Source organism: Rhinolophus sinicus, chromosome 1 (genome assembly GCF_057876585.1).
Source record: "Rhinolophus sinicus isolate RSI-liver-muscle chromosome 1, RSI-T2T, whole genome shotgun sequence".
Classification (NCBI taxonomy): Eukaryota; Metazoa; Chordata; class Mammalia; order Chiroptera; family Rhinolophidae; genus Rhinolophus; species Rhinolophus sinicus.
This window is the reverse complement of record NC_142501.1, coordinates 2,719,492-2,732,319: the sequence shown is the minus strand read 5'-3', so window position 1 is coordinate 2,732,319 and position 12,828 is coordinate 2,719,492. Positions and strand designations below refer to the sequence as shown.

General features: G+C 48.5%; 1 pseudogene; it reads left to right on the top strand.

Moving 5' to 3' along the window:
- The first annotated feature begins 315 nt into the window (after positions 1 to 315).
- Positions 316 to 1,122, top strand: LOC109434898 (palmitoyltransferase ZDHHC3 pseudogene; annotated as a pseudogene).
- The last annotated feature ends 11,706 nt before the right edge of the window (positions 1,123 to 12,828 follow it).

The following is a 12,828-nucleotide window of genomic DNA, read 5'->3' as shown; positions in this document are numbered from 1 at the left end:
TCCCCTGGCTTCCACAAGCTCCTAAAAAGACCACGTGCATATCAATGCACTGTGCCCAGCCTTGCCCCAAAAGGAGAAGTCGTCTGTTGGGAATGGGCTCCTACAGGTAAAGCTGGTGGCTTCCCTTTCTGTGGTCACAAATCCCCGTCTGAGGGCACATTCTAGAACACTGCAGGGCCAACCAGGACCCAGGCCACAGCGGCCCATGCCCTCGCCCTGTGCCCAGGCCGGGCGCAGGAGGAGGGGCTCAGGAGGTGGGAGACTGGAGGCACTCAGGGGCCCAGCGGGGCCTGGCCCCACAGAGCACAGCCCACGATGCCTGCGCACATTTCCAGGCACAAGGCCCCTGAGCGGCCACGCCACGTGTGGTTTGTGTGTGACGTCCTGGGCATCGTGTGCGCTGCGGCCACATGGGCACTGGTGCTGAGCGCCGCGGGGGTGCTGCTATGCGTGCTGCTGCTGCCCACGCGGGATGTGGCCTATGCGGTGACCCACGGCACGCTCTTCCTCCTGCTGGCCTTCCTGGCGCTGGCGGCACACGCGCGAACCATGCTCACCGACCCGGGCTCGGTGCCGGTGGACACAGAGCCCAGCACGCCCGGTGGCCCCCGCTGCCCCCTCTGCGGCGCTGTCCAGCTGGCGCGTGCGCAGCACTGCCTCGTGTGCGGGCGCTGCATCCGCAGGCTGCATCACCACTGCCCCTGGGTCAACAACTGCGTGGGCGAGGACAACCAGAAGTACTTCTTGCTGTTCTCACTGTACACGGCGCTGGCCGGGCTGCATGTGCTGCTGCTGCTCTGCGTGCCTGCCCTACGCAGCTACGCGCGTGGGGAGTGGGACGTACACGGCATCCCAACGCCCCCCAGCTCCCTGGTCTTCCTCTTCCTGGTGGCCCTGAAGGGCTTCTTCTTGGGGTCTGTGACGTTCGCCATCCAAATGCACGCCATCTGCATTGACCGAACCACAATCGAGCAGCAGCAAAGGGAGAGGGGCAGGCCGGGCCCGGGGTCAGCGTGGATGAACTGGAAGGCCGTCTTCGGCCACTGCCTCTCCTCTTGCTCGCCTGGATCAGCCCCTTTGCCTCCCCAGAACCCCAGAGGACAAGCGGGCACCACAATGTGATCTGAGGTCTCCCCTGTAAACCCAGCCACCATCTGCTAAATCTCCCAGGTCCTTAGGGGAAAACGCAACAAACTTCCATCACAAGCTACCTTTTTTTTCCATGTCCACAAGGAGACCAGCAGGACAGATCATTTAAAAGTCTCAGGTTCTCTCTTTTGAGCAGAAAGTGAGGTTTAGGACACCCAAGATTCTGAGCAAGTTCGTAAGGCCAGGCCCTTTCCTAAAAGGAAGGTGAAATATTCTGCCCTTTTTCAGCTCTGCCAATGCTTCCATATGGAAAACAAGTCCACGACAGCTATGAATAAAGTATCATGACTTAATTCATGATGAATTAGTGCGGAGCCTACTAAATGAGGTAAGTGTACACTGAAGCAATTGCGTGAGTGCTGGCCCCTGGTCTATTGTGGTGAGCTGCATGGATGCCTTATCTGCGTTGAACCGTCCTTGCATTCCTGATTACCCCAGCTCCATCATAATGGATTATGTCATATTTTCTGTTGGATTTGATGGGCCAACACTTAGGATTTTTGTGTTTATGCTCATCAGTGAAATGGGCCTCTACATTTCTATTCTTTCCTTTATTATTTTAGCCGAATCTGTAGGTAATCTACCCAGATCACACTACCCATATAAAATGAGTAGGGCGGCTATGGCCCTGTGTTTATATTTCCTGAAATTATGCAGGATTGGAACTACTCTTGTTGCTCGAAAGTTTGGTGGATCAAACCAGTGTAGGTTTGGTTTTCTTGTTTAACTTTTTATTTTGAGGTAATTGTGGGTTCACATGCAGTGGTAAGAAATAATAGATCCTGTTTACCCTTCACCCACATTCCCCCACTGGTAACATCTTACGTAACCATAGTACAATATCAAAACGCAGAAACGCACATGATACCACCCACTGACTATTCAGATTTCCCCAGTTTCACATGCATGCATTTATATGGGATTTCCCCCCATATACACGCATCTATGCAATATTATCACACGTGTAGATTTGTGTATGCACCACCACAGTCAAGATACTGATACAACCAGCTCGCCTCCTCCCCCCCATACCCCTGGGCAATGACTAATCTGTTCTCTACCTATGATTTTGTCATTTCAAGAATGCTATGTAAGTGGAATTACTGTGCGATAATGTCATCTTTTGAGATTGTCCTTTTTCCCTCAATGTTATTCCCTTGAGATCCATCTAAATTCTCGCCTGTGTCAAGAGTTCACTCCTATTCACTGCTGAGTAACCCTCCATCGTAACCCCAGTCTAACCATTCATCCGTTGAAGGACATTTGGGTTGTTTCCAGTTTTCAACTCCTATAAACATTTGGGTACAGGTTTTTGTGTGAACGTAACTTTTCTGACATAAATGCCTAAGAATGTAGTTTCTGGGTCATGTGGTAATTTGCATCATTTAATTTTGTAAGAAACTGTAAGAAGACTGTTTTCCACAGTAGCTGTACCATTTTACATTCCCACCAACAGTGTATGAGTGATCTGTTTTCTCTGCATCCTCCCCAGCATTTGGGCTTATCACTTTTTTATTATTTCAGCCATTCTGATAGATGTGTGATGATATCTCATCATGGTTTTGACTTGCATTTTCCTAGTGACTAAGAACGTTGGGCATCTTTTCATGGGCTTATTTCCCATCTGCACACCCACTCCAGTGAAATGCCGGCTCGTGTCTTTTACCCACTTTCTAATTGATTGGTTTGTTTTTTAATGTTGAGCTTTGAGAGTTGTTGACATATTTTCTTTTTGTAGTGCTTTGTCAGATATTTCATGTCAGTCTGGAGCTTATCTTTTCATCCTCCTCACAGAGCAGTTTTCATTACGATGAGGTCTAATTCGTCCGTTTTTCCTTTTATGGATCATTCCTTGCTGTCAAATCGAAGAGCTCTTTGTCTCGTCCTAGGTCCCAAAGGTTTCCTCCTAGTTTTTTTCTAATAGTTTTATGTTTTATGTTTAAATCTGTGGTCCATTTTGAGTTAATTTTGCATAAGCTGTGTAGGTCAAAGTTCATTTTTTGCCTGTGATTGTCCCATTGCTCCTGCACCCCCTGTTGAAAAGACTGTCCTTTCTCCACTGAATTGCTTTTGCAGCTTTGTCAAAATCCATTGGGCGTGTTTGTGTGGGCCTATTTTGGGGTTCTACATTCTGCTCCATGGATCTATGTTTCTTTCCTTCCACAAATACCCCACTCTCGATTATTGTAGCTATATAAAAAGGCGTAACATCAGGTAGAGTGATTTTTCCCACTTTCTTCTTTTTTTTCTAAATTATTGTAGCTATTCCAGGTCGTAGGCCTTTCCATACAAATTTTAGAATAAACTTGTCTATGTCTACAAGAAGAAACCTTGCTGGGAGGTTGAGAGGAATTGAAGTAAACCCACATATATCATTGGGAAGGGGGTGGGAGGTTTATACCTTTTCTGTGCTGAGTCTTCCAATCCATGGCACAGTCTGTCTCTCCATTTATTTCTGTCTTTTTTCATTTCTCTCACCAGCATTTTGTAATTTTTAGCATACATTCCTTGTACAGGTTTTGGTTGATTTATACCTAAGTGTTTCACTTCCTTTGGATCAATTATAAATGGTATTGTGTGTTTAATTTCAGTTTCCACATGTTTATTGCTAGCAGGTTCAAATATAATTACTCTTTGTATGTTGCTCTTATATCCTGCCACCTTGCTGAACTCACTTATTTTAGTAGGTTTGGTTTTGTTTTACTTTGTTTTTGTAGAGTCCTTGGAATTTTCTATGTAGACAATCATGTCATCTGAAATAGTGACAGTTTTATGTTTTTATTCCAATAGGTATGTATTTTATTTCTTTTTCTTGCTTTACTGTGCTGTTAGAACTCTCACTACCATGTTGGATGAGAGAGGTGGAGTTTCCTGAAAGAAGAGACCTTTGACTACATTTCAGTGCTATTATTCCATGACTCTTCAGGTTTTGCATTTCTTTTTTTCCAAATATGTACATTGCTTATTTTCTGGAAATCTGTTTATCACCTACATTTTCCAATTTACCAGCAGGCATTCCTCCTGAAACCCTTTCATTATTTTTAATTGTTATTTAGCCTATAGCAATTCCACTTAGTGTCATTCTCTATTCTGTTTACGCATCTCCTTTTCTGTGGTGTTGACAGCATCAGTCCACTTACTGGTATTTCCATAAAAGACTTGGGTTTTGCTTTTGCCTCTATTGTTATTACAAGAGGTGTGGCTGGGCTCCTATTTCACTGAGTTCTGCCCTTTATTAATTGTTTCTTTCTTGTTTCCTTGGATATTTTGCTGTAGATCTTTTTCAAACTTTTAGAATTGAATGGTTTACTTATTTTTACATATTCTTCTTTTTCCAATAAATGTACTTAAAGCTACACCATTTCCTCTGGGTAGTGAAGTACCTAATGTTGTGTATACCGTCAATTTTTTGATGCATAAAATATTCATTGTTATTAAGCCCTAAGTATTTCTTTTTCCATTTACTTTTTAATTGCATTTTTAAATTATCATATAGCACCATTGACTATTCTTCACACAGTTCTGTGAATTTTAACATGTGGATTCATATGGGCACCACCACAGTCAGGATACTGACCCACTGGATACTTAGAACCATGGTCCCACAAAGTTCCTATTTCATTTATGAACGTGTCTCCATCATCAGAAAGCGCATTCTTTCCTGTCTTTCCATAGTCTCTCTCACACACACACACACACACACACACACACACACACACGGTCAATGCCAACGACCTCCGACCTGTGTTGTTACTGTAGTTTTGTCTGTTTGAGAATGTGGTGTCTATGAAATCACATGGCCTGCAACCTTTTGCGACTGGGTCCTTTGACTCAACATAGTGCCTTTAGGGCCCATCCAGGTTATTGCGTGTGTCAATAGTTCTTCCTTTGTGATGTGAGTGGCATTCAATCACATGGATGTGGCAACGTTGTTTTCCATTCACAATGTGAAGAACATTTGAAATGTTTCTATCATTTGGCAACTGTGAACAGAGCTGCTATTAACATTCATGCATGTTTGCATGTGAACAGTTTTCATCTCTCTTATTCTTTACTGCTGCACTGATGTCCCTGTAATAAGAGGCAGTGACTAGAGCTCTCTTTCTCCACCTGTGAGGACACAGCAAGAAGGCGGCCATCTGTAAACCAGGAAAGGAGTCCTCACCAGAAACCAGCCCCACAACACTTTGGTCCTGGACTTCCAGCCTCCAGAACTGTGAGAAACAAATTTCTGTTGTTGAAGCCACCCAGCCTGTACTATTTGCTATGGGGCCCAAGGTGACTGACACTTATGCAAATCGAACACATCACCCAGAAGGTGGGGGATTCCAGGAAAGCAGAGTGAGAGAAACGAATGAAACTGTGAAAACCCAGGACCTCAGCGCACTGAAGGGGTGGGAGGTGCTAACTTCAGTCGCTTCACAAAGGGTGTGCCCACCGAGGATGTGGGCAAAAGCATTCCACACACCACACACACAGCAGTTTCTCCCAGTTGCAGGCAGGCCATTCAGAAGCTAAAGTTTACCATAGTTGAACAAATAAGTGAATTATAGAAAATGAGAGCCAGGTTCTCCACTAGCAGAGAAGGATGTTACAATTAAATAGCGGGGGAGGTGAGAATAAACCTTGTGGAATGGGACTCGAGTCAGAAATGATCAGTTTGCACTCAAACACATGCTACTGAAATAGGTACAGATATGTGTGTATACATGGGTCATATATGCACATGGATCTCCAAACACTGTGCCCTTCAGGGGCCGAGAAGCTGTGACACCCAGATCTTGATTTCTAAATACCATTCTGTAATAAAAGGAACCAGGGCTCCTTGGAGAAAGGCTGATCCTGGTCTGGGACAGGGAAGGTAGAAGATGAGCCTGGAGCATCTTGTGGTGCAAGAAAGTAAGGAAGTGAGGAAGGAAGGGCTGGAGGAAGGAAAAGATGGGGTGTCTAAAGACACAAAAGGCAACCCAGTGGCCTAAATTTATTACAATAGAATAAATAAATGGGAGAGAAGAGACAAGAGTTCCCAAGAGCAGAATTCCAAATAATGGCTGAAGGAAGGATGAGGGGAACAGAAATGGGCACGAGGCACCCCGGATGTCCGCTGCAGGCACAACACACACAAACACACACACACACCATGGATGCTGAGATTGGCAGGTGAAACCTTAAGAGGAAAGAGGATGGTTGCACAGCCTCAAACTCTCTCGCTGAAATATTTCTTACGCACCAGGGTGGTTTTAACACACGAGCCTACATTCTTTGATCACCTTTTCTAGCAGGTAGAGCTCAACTGCCCTCCGCTTTGAGTGCGGGCTGGACTCGGTGACTTACTTCCAAAAATAGATATGGAAAAAGAAAGATAGAAATTGTACCACGGACAAAACTGCAGACACCACCTTGACCCAGTGTCCCCCATGAGCTGGGATCACTGATAGCATATACCCGCTGGAGCACCATGAGGACAATTTCCCGAGTGACTGTCCCATGAGCCATGTTGAATAATGAGAAAGATCAGGGAAACCTGAACTGAGGGACACCCCACAAAAGACCTCCACAGCATTCTTCCAAAGTGTCATGAAAATAAGAAAAGATGAGAAGGTGCCACCGACCAGAGGAGACGAAGGAGACGTGGTGGCCGTGGGTCCTGGACTGGGTCCTGAGACACACCAGTGACCTCAGTGGAAAAACTGGTGAAATCCCGATAAAGTCTGTCATTTAGTTCACAGAAGCCCAATGCTAAGTCCTGAATTTTGATAAAAGCACCAGGGTCATATAAAAAGTTAGCACAGAGAAAACTTATGGGGGTCTACACAGGAAGTCTCTGCAACCTCTCTTCAGCATTTCTGAAAATCTAAAATGATTTCAAAATAAAACTTTGAAAAGGGAGGACACTTGGGAAGTGAGCAGCCGAACCGACTTCCTCAGGCCCTGTGGGAAGACCTGCCAAGGATGTCCCTGGGGCCTGGTGACTCACGTGGACCCAGCAGTGGGCAGGGAGGCCGGGCTCCCTTCCCAGAAAGACCATGGATCAGAAACACGGGCAGACCTAGGCACCTCCCATTAGCACCTGGGTACAGCCAAAGGGGAGAGTGCAAAGGGGCCATGATTCTTTGCAGCTCTCCCCGGAGAGCTCTGCTCTGCTTCTCTACCCCTTGAATGAAGGCTGGCCTATGACTTTTATTTTCCAGTTACAAAAATCGTCATGATGGACATTCTTACACCACGCACCCACTACAGGGGCTTTCCTAAGACTCCATACAGTGTACAGGAAGGGGCGTCTAGATGTCAATCCCCCAAGACAGCTGTGCTGAACCCGCCACTCTTCACTGTGTGCACACGTCCTGTCCTTTTCCTCGGGGGAAAGTGCTGGAAATTGCCTATAGGGTTCATAACCCCAACACTGTGTGTTTTCACTCAGCGGCACCGCCTAAATGATCCTAACCAGTTACCCTCCAGGCCAACCTCCCCACATCCCCACCACTACTTGATGCTGCCAGACTGTGAACAGGTTTGTGAAATGCTTTCAATTATGGTTTTAATTTGCTTTCAGCCCAATCCTGGGAGCCCCTCTACTGGACAGTCCTGTTTCTCCAGGTTGAAATCCGTCACCCATTTCTATCTTTCTTTGTCTGTTTCCTACTGATTTGTAGGACTTAGTTACCTGTTCTGGATATTAGCTCTTTGTCAGCTGAATACATTGCAGGCATCTTCTCCCAGATGTGGCCTCCTGGTCCCATTTATTATCTATGCTGCCCTTGATGAATTTTAATGTAACAGGATTTGTGAGCCTTTTTCTTTGTGTTTGCCCTTCTGGGATCCTACTGAAGAAATTATTCCTTAGTCCATGGCCGTCATATGTTCTCCTATATGTTATCTTATAAAAGCTTTTGAAATGTTTATGATACTATGAAGTCCTCTATCCATTTGGAACTGATTTTTATGTATTGAGTAAGGTAAAATCCATTTTCTTTATTTTTCTAGATATTAACCAATTTCTCCAGCATCAATTTTTGAACAACCTCTTCTTTCCCTATTGATCTGCGATGCCAACTGTATTAGAAGTCTACACATACATTCCCACGTATGCACTTACATCAGTGATTTCTTCCTGGACTCTCTCCACATTCTCAGGACTCGAGCTCCTATCACCAGGACTCCCCTGTGACCCCAGGAGGAAGCCTGTGTCAGGGCAAGTTCATGGCCAGGGTGGCCATGCTCTCTGCAGCTCTGGCCTCTGAGCTCCTTACCATCCTAATAGTTCAGTGATGTGCTTCAGCATATCTCTCTTTCAAGAGATCTTTTAAATATACTTCATCCAGCATTTATCATTTTTTTCAGTTGGATTACATGAGGTACTGCATCTACCACAGTACAGAGAAGTCCTGTGTTGTGGATAAATCAATTGCTTTTATTACAGTCCATGGTTATTCAGACTTACTATCATGTTGACATTTTATTTGATCACGATCATTTCTGGCATTGCCTTCTGAAATACACCTTATCAAGTACTTTCAGTGAAAGCAAACTCTTGGTCTTGGCCTCAGGCTGTCCTTACTTTACTCTCACTCTTGGATATTTTAGCTGGGTATAGAATTCCTGATTGATGGTTACTGTGTATCAGCATTTTGAGGGTATCCCACTGCCCTCGGTAATCACTACTGTTGATTAGAAATCATTTTTATCTAAATTATCTTTCTTTTGAATGTAATGTTTCTACTCTCTGGTAGAGCATATTTGTATGCATTTTTGTAGTGTGTGTGTGTGTGTGTGTGTGTGTGTGTGTGTGCATGCCTTTACTGTACCATTTCATTTCAATATGACTAAGTTGTGTGTCTGTTTTTATGTATTTTACTTGGTAGAAAATATTTTCTTCAGTCTTGAAAACCCTTATCTAGTGTCTGCCCAAGCATGGCCTGTGCTCTCTCTTCCCTCTTCTGGAATCTTAGTAGATGCACTTGCCTTTCTGTTTCCAGCTCCCTTTCCTATGTCTCTTCTCTTTGTGAAGAAGTGACTTTCTCAGATCTACCTTCAAATGCACTAATTTTCTCTTCAGCTGTGTCTAACTGACCATTTAACTTGTCTATTTACTTCTTGCATTCAATGACTCTTTACTATTTCTACAAATTCTACCTGCCTGTTTTTCATTTGTTTACAATCTAACCTCCTTTAATCAGTATTCTATTTTTGCCATGGTTCTTGTATTATATTTTTCTCTTTAAATGTTTTAAGCATGCTTATTTTAAAAGATCTTTTAGAATGTTGTGTCATCTCTCACTTTGGGCGTATATATGCTCCCTTTTCTTTCATCAGCTCCTATGGCTGCCCTCAGGGTAATTCATTTTCTTGCCTGGTTTTCATCTTTAATTCTGATCTCATCTGTGGGATTCTCCCCATGGAGGCCTCTTGTGCCCTGATTTGTAGAAACATGCTCTCCCCCAGGACATAGAATTTTCACTGGATCTACATATATTTGCATTTTAACATTTTAACCCGTCTTCCCACAGGACAAGGGTATAAATCCCACCTTACATACATGCATAACTCAGTCACGGATTCCCCATTTTCATTCCATTGACATCACTTACTGACCACCCATACTAGGCACTGAACTTTTAGCTGAGGGGGTTGGCCAGCAACACCAAGTAGAAAGACTGAATGGGATCTGAGCTTCCGCCATTCAGACCACCAGCACCCCCCTCCCGCCACCCTGCCATCCCTAACAGAAGGACAGGTGGGCTGAGAGAACAGATACCATTGGGGCTGACCCAAGTCCTGCCAAGACATGGGGACGAGCCTGGATAGGGCTGTGCAGCTGCCTCAACTCCAAGTGCCTGGGGCTCAGGGGACCCCTAACCACACCTCGCACCACCTGGGGCTGGGGCTTCCACCCACTCCCTGCTGGTGCCCCTGACTTTGGCCAGGCCCCCAGCCAATGCCCTATCTGAGAGGGGAATGGTGTGATCATACTTGGTTCTCAGGCTCCTTCACAGGCAGGACGTCCACCACAGTGGCAGGGGTGGGACCAAGGCAGAAGAAAACCCTCCCTGCTGCTGTATCTGCGGTGAGGCAAGAGGTGGGCACCACCCACAGTCCCTTGGTTACTCTCAGCATGGAGACCCCCACCCTACCTGGGAACCTGAGTGGAGAGAAGGCTGGCACAGTCCTTCCCCACTGGCCAGCAAAGGCAGGGCCAGACCACCAGCAGGACAAAGGGTCAGCCTGGCAGCTGGGCTCTGCCTGGACGCCTCCCCAGAACCACTGTGCTGAGAAGCTCAGTGGGGGAGTCTGCACCTGAGATGCCCCTGTGCCAGGAAGGGGGCAGTGGGGTGGGCTTGCGGTGTCAGTGCCCAACTATCTTCCCAGAGACACCTCTGAGGCCTTGGCCTTAGAGCCCAACCAGCTGGGGTGGGGACCCCAAGGCCCCACCTGCACCCCTCTGCCCATGGCCCTGTGTCTGCCCAGCTCCTATCTCTCTAAGTCCAGGAGACCCCATGCTGCAAGGCCAGGGAGCAGGGTCAGGAACCATATGCTGCCAGTCTCTCCCTGCCCGGGGGTGGGACTGGGCAGGTCCCAGGCCCGTCTGGGCTACTGGGCTGTGCGGCGAGTGCATGGGTGCCGGCTGTGGTCACCAAGACACTGAGAGTATCCCCATCAGCTCAAGGCCACGCTCCGGACGGCACCCTCCCAGCCAGAACAAGGGTCACTCAGGGTGGGGGAATGGGTACAGGTTTTTTCCAGCTGGGCATGGTCCCTGCAGCTCCTCTAAAATCTGATTCAAACGAGCCCTATCTCCTCTCACACCAAAAAAAGAAAAACAGCTAAAAACTGAGAAAGGTTTCCAGTGGGCCCCTGCTGGAAGTAGAGGCCAGCAAATTCAATTAGAAGCGTCTGTGGAAGCTGCAGAAAAGATCAGTCTCCTTTCATCATGGAAATAATGAAATTTCCCATACTCCTGGTCAAAGATGGTGCTGGCTCCCAGAAATGCCCATAGCCAGATGGCTGGGCAGCTCTGCTCCTGGTAGGGTCCCCAGAAGGTGCTGGGGCTCCTGGGGTGCTCTGTGGGCTGGCACTGGGTGGACATAGGGCCAGAGGCATGGACGGTGCTGGCACCTGGGGAGACGGCCGAGCACATCCACCCGGGACCCCAGCCCTTCATTCAGAGCTGCCTCACGGAGCTGCTGGTCGGGCTGCTCGGGGCACTTTGCTGACAAGGACGAGTGGCCTGGGGGGTAGCAGGGGCTTCAGGGGCCAGAGGCTGCCGCCCGTGTTCTGTGGTTTTATCTCTTCCCACAGATGTTCTTCCCAACCAGCCACAGAGCAGACGGGGAAATGGAGGGAAGACAAAACTGCTCCCCACCCCTTCTCCCCAACCCCTCCCTCACACACGGACAAGGACACATGCATGCACAGGCACAGCCCCTGGAGCCCACGTGACTGCATGGCTGGGACTGGAGCCCGGCCCCTGGTCCCCGTGCCCCTCCCCCACTACGGACACGGGAGGTCAGTCCTGTCCTCCAGGCCTGCAGGCAGGCAGCTGGCCTGGCAGCCCTTCCTGTACCCGGTGCCTTTGCTCCATCACACCTGCCAACAACCCCAGGGCCACACTGAGCCCAGGCCACTCATGCAGAAGTAGTGGCCACGGGCTCAGGGTGACCACACAGGAGGAGACACAGAGAGCAGGGGCCTTCCGAGGACTGTGGCCCAGGCCTGGCCATGTCTGGAGCCCCTTCTGAGGGCAGGACTGGGGGAAGCTGAGCTGCTGCTCCACGCAGGTCGCAGGGGCGCTCCTGAGGCTCTGCTGGGGTGAGGGGACGCTGGCAGTGGCAAGGCACTGCATGGACACAGAGGGCTGAATGCACAACCCAGGGCAGGAGGGGACCCCGTGCTCAACCAGCTCCCTCCAGGCAGCCTGGTTCAGGAGGAAGAAGCGCCTGGGGCCACACTCTCAGGGCTGGGCTGTCTGCCCCCCACAGCCAGCCCATCTTGCTGGGAGCCAGGTGCCATCTCCTTTCCCAGTGACCCCAGAAAAGCATTCGCGACCTCTGCCCTCATCCCACCAAAGCCAGTTTCTGAGGACCCTTCCTCAGCTATCCTCTCTCGGGGACCCTCCCTCCCGCAGGACCCCCCGAGCCCGGCCTGAGGGTGGAGGGAGCCTACACACAGGTGCGATCTAGTCTCGTTTGTTCACCCTCTCGCTCCCAAGAAAGAAAATCTGAATACCTTGGCAGCAATAGGCTGGTCTCTAGGTAACTTTCAGGAGGACATCTCGCCAACAAGCACAACTAAAGGAGAAACTGGTTTCCGGGCCCATAGCGCTAACAGAATGACCAGCACTCACAGAGGAAAGCAGGCACTGTTGAGAAGCCAGAGGGACGGCGGCTTGAACTGCAGGGGGAGGCCGAGGAGGGCGGAGGTGGGAGGGCACTCGGCCTGTCCAGCCACTCAGGGCTGTGTCACTATGGCCGTGGCCTCCACTCCTGGCCCTCTCTACTTGGCTCGGGGAGGACCCAGGCAGGCTGCCTGCTCACTGCAAGTCCTCATCTCAAAAGACACAGGCTTTCCTTCGCCCCAGCTGAGACCTCAGGCCATGGTCAGGTCAAGGCCAGCACAGCAGAGACCTCACTCTGGGCAACGGTGTCAGGAATCAGGGGTCACAACCCCAGCCCCACAGAGCAG